The sequence below is a fragment of the Limanda limanda genome, chromosome 16 (genome assembly GCF_963576545.1).
Source record: "Limanda limanda chromosome 16, fLimLim1.1, whole genome shotgun sequence".
Lineage (NCBI taxonomy): Eukaryota > Metazoa > Chordata > Actinopteri > Pleuronectiformes > Pleuronectidae > Limanda > Limanda limanda.
Window position 1 is genome coordinate 22,585,118 of NC_083651.1, and position 16,003 is coordinate 22,601,120.

Genomic DNA, 16,003 nt, shown 5'->3' on the forward strand with positions numbered 1-16,003 from the left:
TTCAAAATAAACTAATACAAGTTAATATCGCCTCTCTCTGGTATGCATCAGAAAGTACTGCTATGGTTGGTGGGGGGGGGACTCAATAAAACATAGCAGCCAGACGTTTTCTCAACAAAACCAGGTTTTATAAACTCTGAGAAGATGAACCCTGAGATTGAAAACTCTTGCTCGTCAGTTCAAGAAACAGCAGTTCTGAGTTAGTTCCATCAACTCTTGAGAATGTTCACTCTGAGTTGAAGCACGCGCCCGGTGAGAGGGGGAAAAAAATCCATCATGGATGGAGCTCTATAAGATTCACAAAGGGGAACAGGTACATTTTAATCTGGTGGCGCCGGGAGGATTAATGTGTGACAACTTACATTTTTCTTTAAAAACAACTGCAATGAAACTGCCTCGGAGTCAGTGAAAAGAGTGAATAAGTCAATAGCACCAGCAGCATTATTTAGCAGACTTTAATTTCCTTAATGGATGATAAAGTGCTGAAATCCTACTGTTAGATTAAATTTTATAATATATTTTATCACCTGTAACCTGACGGTGACAAAGTGCTGCTGGCAGAAGATGCAAAATGAGATCAAACAGATAAGAAATAAGTTTTAAGATATTTGAGTGTAACATCACAGTCTGACCCAGCACCGCCCTCGAGAGAATCCTGATTTATAGTTGAAAAAGCATCGAAAATGTTCTCATGTCTATTTTACATTGAAAAAAATCGTTCTCAAAAGCATTTATTGACTAGATTTTCGTCTGTAGTACATTGGAAAATAGTTATTAAAATGCTGTAAGAACAGGTCGAGACTATATGCAGCCTTTAGGAATGTGACCAATCGAAAAAAGACACCATGTATAATGTTTAGGTGTAAGAGATCGTCCTCATTAATGACTGATCAAACATAAAAAAGTTCAACTTCTGCACATCAATGAACTCCAAAATGAGCTTTTTCATCCACTCTATAGGAAATTAAGCTTCTTCACTTCTCATCGCAGGTTTAACCAACTCACTGAAACAGGTTAGCAGTTTACTCTCTCTGTCCTCTGCTCATTGTCCTTGTCATGGATGTATCAAGAGCTGCTGGTCGGTGTGGCAGTGTGACCCAGGGCAGCGTTTTCTCACTCTCACACACACACACACACACACAGAGCAGAGAGAAAACAGCAGACAGGAACAAATTTGCCCTTTGGCATTCACACACAATCCACGACAAGGACACAGAGCTGCAGAGAGAGACACGCCGTGACCTGGTAACCTGACCAAGAATGCGGCCAAACGCGTCCCAGAGCACCTCTACTAAGCTTTGAGTGATTTGTTCTCCGGACGCATCGAGGAGGCATTTGTGTGCTAAGTGCTGACCACTTGGGATTGGATCCCTCAGGACGCATGTTAATTCCAGGTCCTAAAAGCGTCCAGGAGCTGTATATGAATAGAAAAAACAAAATACACGTCACCTTTTCCACATCACTGGTGGGACTATGTCTGATGAAAAGAATCCAGCCATTGGGTTGTTTTTAAGTCAGGACTACACGTTGGGAAACAAAGTGGTCAGATTCCACACATTATACGTGATGAAAAAAGGGCACAAATCTTCCAAAGGACACACGAGAGGATTATATACACAGAGAAAGTTGAACCACATTAACCATCTGAAAAACTTTAAAGTATCCAGACATAATCAGCCCATCAAAGAATTTAGTTACAAACAAGCAATTAACTTCAAGCAGATGATAAGAGTCTCATTTGCCAGAATGTTAACTAAACTCTGTTGAACCAAATTAGAAAACAAGCTGTCAGAAATTAAAGGTATGCAATATGGGAAGCAAAAAGACTGTTGTGTCATTATTTGGTAAAAATATTTTTGTAAAATGTGACAAAATGTGAAGAAATACAAACACTGGTACAAACAGCGCATCCGACAAAAACAAATGCGTTCCGTCTGGATAATGTCTCACAGCCTGGACTAAAATTAAAACATGGATTTAAACACAAAAACAACACAAGGAGGAGAACCTGTCATCCACGTATATATCTTTGCATTGGTGGTGAAATCAACACAGTGTATCTAAACATACAACAAAAAACAAATCCATATCATTATGTTTTCAGGTAGAAGTAACTTTGCTTGTTCCATCTGGCTCCAAGGTTGTTTATTTCTTCAATCCTTCATTTATTGAGTGTTTTTCTAGGAGCCGGCTCACCTGCTAAATTTTAAGATCCAGGTACAATGAACTGACCGTGAAGAGCTGCTCCAGAGAAAATTTGCCAAGAGTGAACATTTTTACGTCAAAAGTGTCAGAAAACAATAACTGAGGAAGTCAAGGAGATGTCTAAACGACATGAGATGATAATGGATTTGATGTGAGGTAAAAGAACTCCCTTTTAGAACCTGGGGCAGTATTTTCACATGAACAACATAATTCAGCAATTGTCGGTCATATGCCAGGGCTGCAGCAGCAGTAGGTTGGGAGGCCGCCTTTCAGAACAGAAAGAAAGCAATACCAATGCACTGAATGGAAGAAGAATATGTGATGGGTAAAGCTTCCTGAGAAAACAAGAGCAAGGTCAAATAACATCCACAGCAAACTGCGAGGTGGTCGTTAAAGTGAATGGGTCAACAACGGAGGCAAAAGTGCTGGTCATCAGAGAGAGTTGGACCCAGACCAGTGATGACAACTCATGGGAGAGCAGCACAACGAGGTAATTAAATATAGTTCTGTAAAATACAGCCTACCTGATCTCAGGTCAGTTTATGAGGCCTGCACACAAGGTTATATTGCTTTGGCATATTAGAAAAAAGGCCAAGTCCATACTGCTATGTTTTCACTTGAAACACAAACCGACAAACACACCTGCAGAAAAATATCATGTGACCACTCACTGGACAAGCTCGTGCTGGTGAAAACTATGGTGAAAACAGGAAGACAAGTGCATTTTTCAAGTTGTCGCAGTTTGCTCAAACAATAGATTGTCTAGATTTATAGATTAGAGGATATATCCACACACCAGTACATGTGTTCTGCACAGGAAGTGAGATATGTTAAACAAAGCATATCTATTAATTAATTTCATGTATTTTGTTTAACATATGCAACACTTTAAAGATTTTAAGGATTTATTACACATTAATTACAGTCTGATCAAACAATCAATTTACCTCCATTTTTTAATCTCATTCTTCTGACCCTGAATATAAACTGTACACAAGTGCTAGTTGTCACTTCTTTGTACAACAACAAAGCAGAGACTGGTTTAGAAATAGAAGGGTTACTTGAGAGGCCTGTGTGAAGAGCATGCTGGGAAAACTCACTTGTCCTTGTTCATTCAGAATAATGGCTTGAATTATTCTGTGCTTGTCATTGCAAGGCCAAATATTTATAATGTAGTGGGAGAAGATAACACAGTGAGCAGTACTTCACATGGGAATTTCAGTTTTAACACGATATTTCAGAGAGAATATACTTCACTAGCTACTTCGCTGATTAAGATATCTATCCTCTCCAAGATGTTTTATTGTTACACATACATAATTGAAGGAATCATTTGAACTGTAAAAAAAATATAATGCCTTTAAACATATTCATGATGATTTTAATGCTTCAGGGGCACAAAATGATTACAGATAAAAAATGGTGCATAAAGATGCCAACATGAAGCAGACACGGGCCAGACGTTCAGTGAGCAGCTATATGCAGAATAAGAAATGGGACCAAAGGGATAATTAAAAAAAAAAAACATCCCACATGACATAGATAACTGGTCTGATTACATATTAATACGTCTACTATACACTGTCTAAATTATTAATGCTTTGACCTGCTCTTCATCCATCTATCCGTCCATCCATTGGTTATCTATATAGTTTATCCTGTTGAGAGTCGCTGGGGGCTGGAGGCAACAGGACCGACACATGCCGGTGGGCTGCAGCTCGTATAAATGTCAACCCTTGATAATCATCCGCAAACTGTTTGCTGCCACAAGCCTCTTCTGAGAACTCATCACCTCAGTGTCAGCAACAGCCGGCGACATTTTAACCTCACCGTGAACCCAGAGCACTCGAACTCAACTCTCTGACACACGTCCAGACCAACAAGAACCACCAACTGGACGAAACAAGCAGGAATTTTCTTCCAAGAAAAGGTTTATTCTGTTCTTTAGTACATGTAAGTTGTCCTTCTGTTCGACAAGAGGTAGAGAAATAACACAATTACATTATTGTTTAAGTGTCAAACTGCTCGTCTTAATCTCAAAATACTAAATCTGCAATTGAAAATACAACATTGTGTTTGTCACGAGAACATGTTCAGTCAACAGAGGAACAGTGCTGCTTGTCAGAGTTACTGTCATTTGATGCATCTTTAAAAATGTATCCCTAGAATAGATTTTTAAAGTCTGTGTTTATTCCCCTTTTCATCGTGTGTCTTTGTTTTTTGTTAGTTTAGTGTAGCATTGGTACTAAATGGGTTGTTTAATTAAATGAAACTTGTTTATGCTATGTGCTTGTACATCATTAATTTAATCCTGGGTGACCTATATCCTCACAGAACCATGATAAACCTAGAAAATTATAATTCCAATTGACCTCTTGAATGGCTTGAACAATATGTAACGCTCCCTTGTATGTTTATGTGCCGTGAATCAACATCCTAAAACCATTATAGCTTCACAAATTCACAAGTTGTTGAAACTATTCATCATGAAATTGAAAACAAATCACCCAACTCCTCCTAATTTGATCCTTATAGTCTATTTAAGATTCCTGTTCAGGCGTAATTCTGCTCTCACCAACAGCAAGCTGCTGTTTTCAGTGGAAGTGCTCTGATATATCCTCTGTGCTCTTCACCTCCCTGGCAGCAGACACACATAGTGGAGCAGCTCACAAACTAATGAGGGGATATTTTTCTTTTGTTTCTAACAAGTTCACCAGAGACCAAAGCAAAGCAAAAAAGAGAGAGAATCTCGTCCTTAAACTCGTAAAGTGCAGCAGAAGGACTTCGACCGCACCTTTACAGCAATATGTCACTGTTGGGGAGATTAAACTGAGCCCTTAGAATGGCCAGAAAATAAATACATATGTTTAAGTTCAAGTATTATTCTGAATAAAATGTTTCTAATTCTCCATCTTTTTCTGCACACACGTATATATGTATTTAGTACATTTTCTATGTGCAGTTGGGATATCTTACAAGTGCACATCTCATGTTATCCTCTATTAACCACAGACCATTTTCCTTTCATAATGCAACATGTTCGGGGGGGAAAACATTTGACAGGAAACATCCGAGGATCTGTACGTTGGACCTTGATATTCAGCAGTGGTGCTGACCTCAGGTTCAAAGATGAAACAGACTCTGAATCCGCCGCCCTGGAGACTCCATCCCAACGCAGCCATTCGGAAGAATTTCAAATGATCGAGAGATGCCTGTGGTTACTCAAACATTAATTGCATATGATTAATTGACGGCCCTGGTAAAAGGATTTTAGCAAGCTGGTGCGGTAGTTTCAGACAGTTTCACTTATAGGAGCCAATAATGATATCCATCAAATCATCTAGACTACGGCCTATTACCATTTACTTCCAATGCTTGTCCATTATTCATAATCACTAAAAGGTTGTTGTATCTGTATGTAATAGACTCATATATGACATGACTTACATTTACTCTATCTCCTTCATGACCTTTGTGGTGTATCAGCCTGATTTGCTGTGCGAAGAAAATTACGAACATCACAAAGTACCACAGAATGTTTTTACGCTTGGCTGAGGTGGAAAAATCTGTATTTCTATAAAAGGTAAATGCAGCAATGTGCAATTGAGGCATAATTTGTCAATGAACCCCAGCTTACGTGAAGCATGAGGCCTCAACATTGTGAAGCTTCGCTCCACGGAAGAGTAAACATCACATCTATGTGGAGCGATTTACAAACTGTGATTGGTAATTGCATGAAACAAACATAAACGGCTCATTTCCATCATGTTTTCTAAGTTGTTTTTCACTGAGGTTTGACTGGTAGCCTCTTTTCCTGCTTTTATGCCCTGGTAGAAGATTAGACCACCAGCTGTATCTGTATAATATTTACAAAACAGTAATGGATGGAAAATCTATTTATTTTGGTTTTACTAAAGGTCTTGAAATGTGGTTAAAATGTGCGCTACATTCTGAGTTGCACCCGACCCATGAACAGACAGAGAAATTGAAGGCTAACTGAGGGATCAGGAGAGATTGAGTGTGCAAATGGATGGACTGAGGCATTATTGCTGTTGTTCCAGTGAGGACAAAGCATTTGTAATTCCACATGAAATAGCTGTGAATCAGTTATGGAATGAATAATACTGATAAAGTTAATTGTATCAGTAAGTCAAGACAAGGACCCTTCAGCCAGCGTCACCACCTTTCAATTATCATATTTACACCTGAGCTTTTCCTACTGTGACATGTCAGAATGTCTGGAAAAAAAGGCTGTTCCTGCATGTGCACCAGCTTTTTATGATTACTCCAAAAAACCCTCTGTCTGTACAAAGGCAGGGTTGGAACTAACACCCTCTGATGCATTATTAGGACGAGGCTGTACTGCAGGAGAGAGATGCTGATGAGAAAAAAGACAGGTGAGAAAAAGAAGGCAGGTTGGCCAGCGGTTCATCCAATGGCACTGGAACAAAAGAACCAGACGGCGCTGTCTAGTTCTCTTCTTAGTCTTTCTTCTTCCTCCCCAGCTTCAAATGAGGGAAGAGTGAAGTCTCCAGCATCAAACCCCACGGAGCTGGGTGGGGATGAACTAGACAGAAGGTGAAAGTGCAACACATTTGTGGGAAGCAGTATCAGGATGAACTTTCGAAACAAAGTGTTGCGTGTGTCGACATTTTAGAAAGAACATTATGAGTGTGTTCAGCTGCTGAATCGTATAGTGTATTTGTTCCATGCTCCAAGTTAAGAAGCACTAAGTTTCTGTAAAGGCTGAAATAATTGAGGTGATCTGTGGGCTACTATATATACATTAATGTGAATTACAGGTTCTAACGCCCTTCTCTGCATCGTGCTTTGTATTCACATTTTGTAAGTGCTTGAATTCATGCTGTGTTAGAATCCACTTAATAGCCAGGGATGTATTTTAAGATGTGCTTGGAACCTGGAATCGCCACTCGAGTGACCCATTTTCTAATATCTACCTCCAGCAGGAGAATGCACCGTGTCACAAAGCAAAAGTCGTCTGACACCGGTTTTCATGAATATGACAATGGGGTTGGTGAACTTCACTGGCCTCCCTCACTCACCAGATCTGCAGTAGATAAAAAAAAAACAGAAGATGTGTGAACAGGAGATTCACAGCACGAATGAGTGGCGGAAGAATCTGCAGAAGTGATGTGATGAGTGATGAGAAAAGCTATATAGTGTCACTAATACATTTTATCCAAAGTGCTGCTTTCATCATTTTTAGAATTTTTTTTATTTATTCATCTTTAGTAAATCTTATCTTCAGGTTTCATTCTTCCAGGACGTGGACTGGACACTATCAAATATTTTTCTATATGAATTTCACTAAGGAATTACTTGACTTCATGCATTGATGATTGTTGATCTGTAGATAAATAATAGTTATCTCTTTTTTTTCCTCTACCTGGGGTCATTTATAATCAGCTGGGGTGGGGGGGGGGCACGGGTGGCTCCACATGCAATGAGAAATGACGTGACCTCCAGAGGGTCGGACTCATTCTTCTTTTCTCCCAAACAGCCCAACGCATTTAAAAATAATTCATCAGAGTTCACATACTCATAATCTGTGATGTTGATATTGCCCTTGTCTGTCTCCTTACTAAACCTCCCTGTGGCTGCATGAGAGAATGTGCTGGGCGTCATTCTGCAAATACAACCAACTTTTCAAACCTCACCAATATGGTCTGGGGGCCAAGCCAGTTCCTTTGGATAAATCAAGGGTAGAATTTATTTCCCAGCCCGACCCTGCTGCAAGGATTGAATGAATCCTGCCATCTGGTCCAGAATAATTTCTCTCTCACTGATCAGCTGGTGGGACGCAGGCTCCAAAAAGCCTCTTCATCTCAGTAGCTGCTCTGTTGTGACTCACACTTGAGGAATGTCAAAGTTTCTAGACTCCCCCGGTTTGAGCAACTTGGAGAAATTGTCTCTTATACGCCAGCAGAGACACTGTGGGTTCAATGTGGAGCCTGTGCCCACTCAGCTGATGGAGCAAAAATGTAACATCCACAGAGGGAGTTTACAGGAAGTGTTGACATTTAACAAAAAGATTAAAAACACATGCACCACTAATGCAGCCAGTGGGGCCCAGGTGTTACTATAAAAGGTCTTATAGCAGCAGGACAATAGGAAACCCTGATTTCATATACAGGGATTTATATTCTTGATATCCAACTGCTGTATGATTCTATCACTCAAGCAGCTCAGAATCAAATCTGAATTTAAAGATATTCACTTCAAAATAACTCAGATTTTGTGATTTAGCTCTTACGTTTGGCTTTTATTTCCTGTTTAATCTGTACACTTTTACAATCATGTTTCTTTTTAAAGGAAATTCAATTGTCTCTCCTACGCTTTAGTGGGATAGAAAAATTGTATCCGATGACCAACGTCTGCTTCTTCTAAAAATACTCTCCTGTGGGCTCAGAGGAAGATGCCGGGCCAGCTGATGCCCACGACCTCATAGGCCTTCTGCTGAAAAAGAGTCAATAACGCACCTGGGTACAGATAAGTCCAAACTCACATTGAACGAGAGACAGACATAAATGTGCAAAATCTATTTTTGATGAAATTATTACCATCCCAAACAGATTATGTTTTCATAGGTGTTTTAATAAGCAAGATTACTATAAAACGACGTGTAAAAAGGGGTCGAAGCATGACCAAAGAGAGAACCCGTTCAATTTCGATGCAGATCTGGATAAATGGGCAGATGCAGATTATTTACCGAGCAAGACGTTCCCTATGGTGGAGGTAGGCACTCTCCAGGTGAACCTTCAGGTATTTTCATCTGCATTTGCTGCATCTCCAAAAAAATCCACATAATGGAATACCCCAAAACTTGGTTGAAGGATTCCAGTTCGGGTCAGGAAAGGGCCCATTTAATTAATTAATGGTTCTTGATGAAAACTTATATTTACTGTGTGTAATTTGGTGAAGCTTGATTGAATTAAAGGGGATTTTACAGCCCTGGTTGAGGTTTGTGCTCTATTGCCACTCTATCGTAAAATATACAGCCACACTGAGTCCAGGTACTGTACGCAAAAACAAAACTTTATAAATTATAAAGAGACTGGGAGGAAGAGGAGGTTAAAGGACGTTTAAGTGGGTTTATGTGCCCATGACAACAGATATTGCAGCTGCAGTATTATAAAGCTGTTTGATAAACATGTTAGTGAATGAAATGACTTCAGCCAAACAACAATATTATTAACTTGCACAGTAATTCACTGAAGCACCAATTATCTGCTTCCAGTTATTGTTTATGTTTGACACCCTGCACTCCTCCATTTCTCCTGAACAGAGTCTTGTCTTGTTATCTTTCTTCCTATCTGCTGCTTTATCATATTACTGCCAGGTTTCATGGTTAGAGCTGCACTATATGATGAAGCTTAATGAAAAGGTTGCTCATAGAGAGACGAGGTCCTGATAACTGATAAGAGCTCCAGAGACCTTCGAATCAAAGGTCACTTTGGGGAGTTCAATGAAGAGAGACTGGGTTAAGTGCAAGATGTGTAGTTGTGCGAAGAAAGTGTTTGATTGTCGTACTTCTCGTCAAGGAGGAGCCATTCAGGCAAAGGCATGGCCATTCTTCCAGGATTTGGACTCGGACGCAGGACACTTTCTACTTTGACAACAACTGGATGGACACAATAAGGGATTTCTCATTACCAATTTCAGTAATGATACATATTTATCTAGCTCCTTTGCCTGTTGGACATGATCGAAATCCATTCTTCACTGTAGGATTCACATTCAATATGACAGTAATTGACTGATTATAACATTTGTGTGATTCCAAGAAAGAGTCCCGGATAATCAATGAAGATCCAAAAGACATTAAAGATCCAGTGTGTGAGATTTAGGTGAATGGGATCCATGTGTTCACTTGTGTCTTTCATCTAAAATGGGCTTTTTATATTTTAATATGAATTGAAGCGTATTCAGCTGCAAAATGCAACTTCACCACTAGATGTCACTACATTCTACACACTGAACATTTTACATCATTTGTATCCCTCTTTCCCGACAGAGAGGTGGAGAGTGAACATAGCACAATGCAAGTTCCATAGAGAGAGATGTATAGTTATAATACAGAAAAGAAGAAGACTAATAATAGTATTAATTGCAGCAGTGGGTGTTGAGCACACTGTCGTCTTGCTGAGGACTGAGAACCCTGATCAAAGTTTTGTGCTTCGTGCCCCGTACATCGCTTCTTACTACTACATCGGAAAACAGAATGGTAATGCTCCCTCCCTCCACATAAAAATAAATTGCCTATGAACATAATCCAGAGAGAATTATGCCTCCTACCACAATCCATTTGGGAAAACAAATAGTCGCATATAAACATAAGATTCAGGAGACGGGCGGAAAATGACCAATTCACGAGAAATCATGAATGTGTATAGCACAACATTTACAATTTTACTGGAAGGAGTCATTTCTTACCTCTTACTTAAGTCTAATTTATGTATCAATGTATCACTACACAGTACTTATGCAATACTATGTATTATTATGCTTATGCACTGTTCAAGACCTGATCACGAAAACTGAACTGAAAATGTTTTGTCAGTTTAATTAAACCAAAATTAAGCAAATGTGTTGTCTCTGATGAAAATCTAGAGGGTATTAATTCTACTTTTTGCATTATCACAGCTAGGATGAGCAGTTACGCTGCCTACAGCTGGCTTAATGTGTTGGCTTGAATTTATTATTTGATTCCCCATACACTCACGCAGCCAGTGAATTGATGACAGTGAATACATTTGCAGTCATGCACTGTATGAACTGAAAGGAAGAGACATATTTATCAATGCCTTTTCTAAGAAACATCAAACCTCCTGTTCCATAATATCTGACAGAAAGAAGATCGGGGCAACTTCACACTGAACCCACTTCACAGAGCAAATGTGACTGTTTTGGATCTTGTTGAATGGTTTTGCGCTTTTCTAATTTGTTTAGGGTCAACAGCCTGAGTTCAGGTCCAATTCACTTTAGTTTTTTTAAGTGACTCCTACCTGAGGACAAATCAGGATGTCACATGTGATTAAGCCACGTCCTTGTAAGAGAGAGCACAGCATTAGCATTTCTTATACTAGATGAGCGGCTCTCAGAAGCCCACCCCATCACACAATCTGCATCAATAATTAGAAATGGTAGGTTAAGCAATTAATAAAAAAAGTTTGTACTATAAACCATAATTGTGCAACTACTGAGCTAACATGTGGCAATGATTAGCAATGTAAAAAGGGACTTCTCCCTTTTATATTGTAAAGATGCTTAAAGCTGTTCTTTTATTAATGAAATCTTTTTGTGTAATTTAAACTGTATCTACATTATTTATCAGGCTTATTAACTAAATAGCCTCACATAATGGTGCCTTAAATTGCACTTTCTAGTCAGAGCTGTTGCTACATGTTTTCCACTTAACTCAGTTAATTTATATCTTTCTCTATTGATTATTTTGGATGAGGGGTTTAGCCTCCTTGCATTCAGAGGGTACCTTTTTTTTCTTCTTTGGGTGGTGATGGGGAATGAGTAAAGACTAGACTGGCTATTTATTTCGCTAGACCATTTTAATTTGGAAGCAAATTGAAGAGCAACTCTGTTTCTGGCACTACTTGGTTTAAATTGGTGTATTTGTGTGGGAGCAAAATCCGCTCTGTTGGCTTTGGTTGTTTAAAAACAATCACTAATATTCAAACATAGTGAAAATACTTCTTACAGTAAGAAAACAGATTTATCAAACTATTGTGGAGATCAACCATGAAGTTGTCATAATCCTCCTGTAGCTTCTTGCTTATTTTCAATTACTGCGCTGTTCTCTGCTTCACAAATGTTTAAAAATGAGCAGGGTGCTCTCAGCTATTTCACAAATGTTTATATATCTCATATGCAAAATCTAAAGTGTGCCCTTTCTAAATACGTATGGTAAAACTAAAATAAAATTAAACTCTAAATCTTTGCAGCCACAAGGTCTTCCCAGTGACTTAAAGAGTGATTTTAAAGAAACTACAGTGACCGCTCCAAATTACCAAAGACATGGCTCAGTGAGCAATGTGCTAACGTCAGACCTTTCCTCCTGTGCTTGGTTTCATTAAGTCCCTTCTCTTTCTGTCTCCTCTTTCCACAATTACACAAGGCAAAGAAATGCAACAGGGGCATATATCTTCTAGCAGCACACTTCCCTGAGATACATTCGGCTCAATGTTTTCCTCTGCTTCAACCTTCCCTTCCCTTCCACCGTATCAGTGGACTATTTATCAAAAAGGAAAATAAGAAGGTGGCTGGTATGAAGTCACTTAATTTTTGAGCTGAGAATAGACTTAAAGATCGTTGCTCAACTCCGCAAACTATTTCTTCTAGAGTTTAGCAACCTGATGGTAGCAAATAACTTTTGTTGAACAGAGTTTTGGGCTCAGATTCAGTTATTATTCAAAATGAACATAATATAAAGTTTATTAACTAAATTTGGCAAAGGTATAGGATGTTTTTTTTATGCAGGACCATTGCACTTTTCTATGAAACATTTAAATCTACTAGATCCATAATTCTATTTGGCTCCACATGACATTTCACACATTCATCGATGCCATCCCCTAAATGAAGCATGTTAAGGTGTCAGGAGAGTAGCTGCTCTCGGAAGAGGTTCTTGAAGACAAAAGGAACGACTGGCAGAACTGGATTGTCTATGAGGAGGTTCATATCTCCAAGGATGAGCAATGGACAATCGTATTACACAGTGATTTGTGTTAACTTCCATTTGTTGGAGAGTATGAGGCCCGTCTAGCTTTCTTGGTTGGACAGACTGTAAGAAAAGACAGTTCTAATCTAATTTCTAACCCTCCTACGTAGTAATGCTGTAGTTTATACACATGTTGAACCTCATGTGTAATAACTAAGACAAGTGTATATTTGTCTTGCCTCATGTTTTCACTACAACAGTCACAAAAATAGAGAAAGATGAGGGGATAATGGGGTCGATGTTATCCTTCCAGTCAGAAACGCTGGTACAGGGCCTGAAGTCGCAGAGCACATCGATACTGGAAATCATTCTTTACATAGGCATGACAGAATAACATGATGTACCTTTTGTCAGGGCAGGACAGGCACATTCGTCATTCATGAAGGCCCATTAACATTTCATGAAGTGAATAGCAGAGAACAGAGGCTTTAAACAGCGGAGACAGCGTCAGGACTTCGGAGTACATTGCATGTTGCAGCCAGCGTGTTGTGTGACTACATTTGATTGCCATTGTTAAATAATGTCAAAATCACTCAGCCAACAGGCAAGTACCATCGAAGCAAATAGGTGCTCAGAGTTTGCATGTGTGTGTCCACAAGTGGCAACAATTGATAATTCACGGCTTTTTGTGACGTGGCTCTGTGTGATTATTTCCCAGAAGCAATCTCAACAAGAACATAAATAATGTCCCGTAATAAAAACAAGCAGACCTTGTAATCAGACACATAATACGTTTCTTATTGCGAGAGTATGTTGAGACTGATTTACTAACAAAATAAAAATCAACAGCCAATCACTTATCAAATCAATCGTATATTAAATTGAGCAAGATATTAAATTCTCATAAATCTGCTCTGTGGCCTGAGTGATAAAATCTGCAACACATTCCTTCTACTAACGGTTGGCAACCACAGAGTGGAACGTGAGGTTTTTATCTTAGAAGACACATTTGGATCTTTCTCTTGTACACTGTAAAACCTGACAAGTTAGGTCAACTCAAACTGTTTGCTGAAACTGATTGCCTTAAACCATTTAAGTGTATTAACTCAAACAATTTAAGGTTTACAAATTATTTGATTTAAGCAAAAGTAACTCAAATATGTATTGATGAGGCAACTTGAGTAACTAAAGTTAATATTACCGATCCCTATAAGTTACCTGACCTTAAATCTATTTAGTATTCTATACTCATATGCAGTATTTACAGAAACTTATTTAAAATGTGTTGACAGAATGTAAGTGGATTAAGTAAGACTAAATTAAATTAACCTTCTTTATACAAATTTTACCACTTAAGTTCAATTTACTTAGTTGTCTTCCATTTAAGAAAATGATTACATTGTAGTTGTGATAACTTAAAACTTTATTATGGCTACTCAGTTAATTTGATGAAACTGATTGCCTTAAATTTTAAACTCTATCAACTCAAATTAAAAACACCCACATGACTCAGTTTGAGCAATTTATTTTGTTGTTCACATTTCAATGCAACCAGCTACTGAAATTCAAAGAAATATCTCTCAGATTTTTCACATATGAAATCTTAAAGGCTACAGCAGACTAAGCACATTATTATGCCCATAAAGATGAACTGTATAACATAAAGCAGGGCAAATTTTAAGTAAACAGTTTAAAGGTATAGTTCACCCAACGTGTCAGTAACTGACAAAAGAAAACATTTTTAACGTCAACACTTGGATACCCTTGGATTCCGTGCCAATATTGTTTTACAATGAAGCTGTTGAATTAAATGTTGTATACATTAACATTTATATGCTGGAAATAACAATGAAATGAGGCTCATATAAAAATAATATAAATATAAATTAAAAATATTTCCATGTGGTAAAGAAGAGAAGTGAGAACACCACAGAAGCAATCCAAGAACAGGACCTATTTTAACACCAAAGTCAGAGGTGCCATAGTTTACTCTATACACATGTCATTAGCTACCAGTATTTGGCATGCAAGCAAAAAACAATGCTGACATTCAACATTATAAGCTCATGGTAGCTCAAATGTAGAGCATAGATCAGTCCACACAAAATCACCAGTAAAATCAGTCCAAGATCTGTGAGACATAACAACTTGATCTTCGAGAACGATCGACACATGATGAGTTTCAAAGGGAACTCCTGCAGGCACCTCCGCTTCATCCACCACTGCAACCAGAACCACTGCTCCCTCCTGGGTTGCCTCCATCTCATCCTGAAAATGGAATACATGTCCAGTGTAGTTGAGTGTACTTTTACAAACCATATAATATGATTGCTGTGTGGACCAGGTAACCTTTGAGTTGTTCATATAGTGAGGGCAGAGTTTTGGATTGGGTATATTTTTGTTGCTTATATTTTGCTCAAAATAGCTGATTAAGACATTGGTTACACATACAACATATTATGTTACTTTTAAAAGTTGGTGTATGTAATCATTCCTCCTGCATACTGCACTGCCAGGTTCGGGCATATGTTATGACTGAACAAATACATCTTTGGAAATAGATTGAATTAAGTTAAAATTCACTCATTATCTACTCACCACTATGCTGATGGCGGGGTGGATGAAGTGTTGGGTCCAAAAAAACCCTTTCCTTTTAGGGGTAAACAGCGTTGCAGCCAAATCAAAATACAACTGGAGTTACTGAAACAGAAAAAAACAACAGTAATTGCCTCCATAATGCTCCTGTGGTGTCATCTTAGTGTCCATAAGCCCGTACATTCAAATTCAAGTCGAGACGGCGTCATTTACACCTTGTTTTGTAGCCTAAATGTCAGCTTCCGGAAGTAGTGATGCTAACGCATCCAAGACATGAAGAGCAGCAATAAAAGAACAACGTTACCTTGCGTGGAGGACGTATCGTCATGGGGTTATCCGTCAGTAGTGAAGTCTGTCCAGCAGAAAGCTCTTCGTGACGATCTCTTCCATCACGCCGGTGCCAGGTGCAAACCTCGTTCTGACCGGCTCGAACCGGTCACGCCCCCCGTCCCCGTCTGTACCGTGTGGACAGCAGGTGAACGGCAGGTTACCGGAAGTGATCAGACTCAC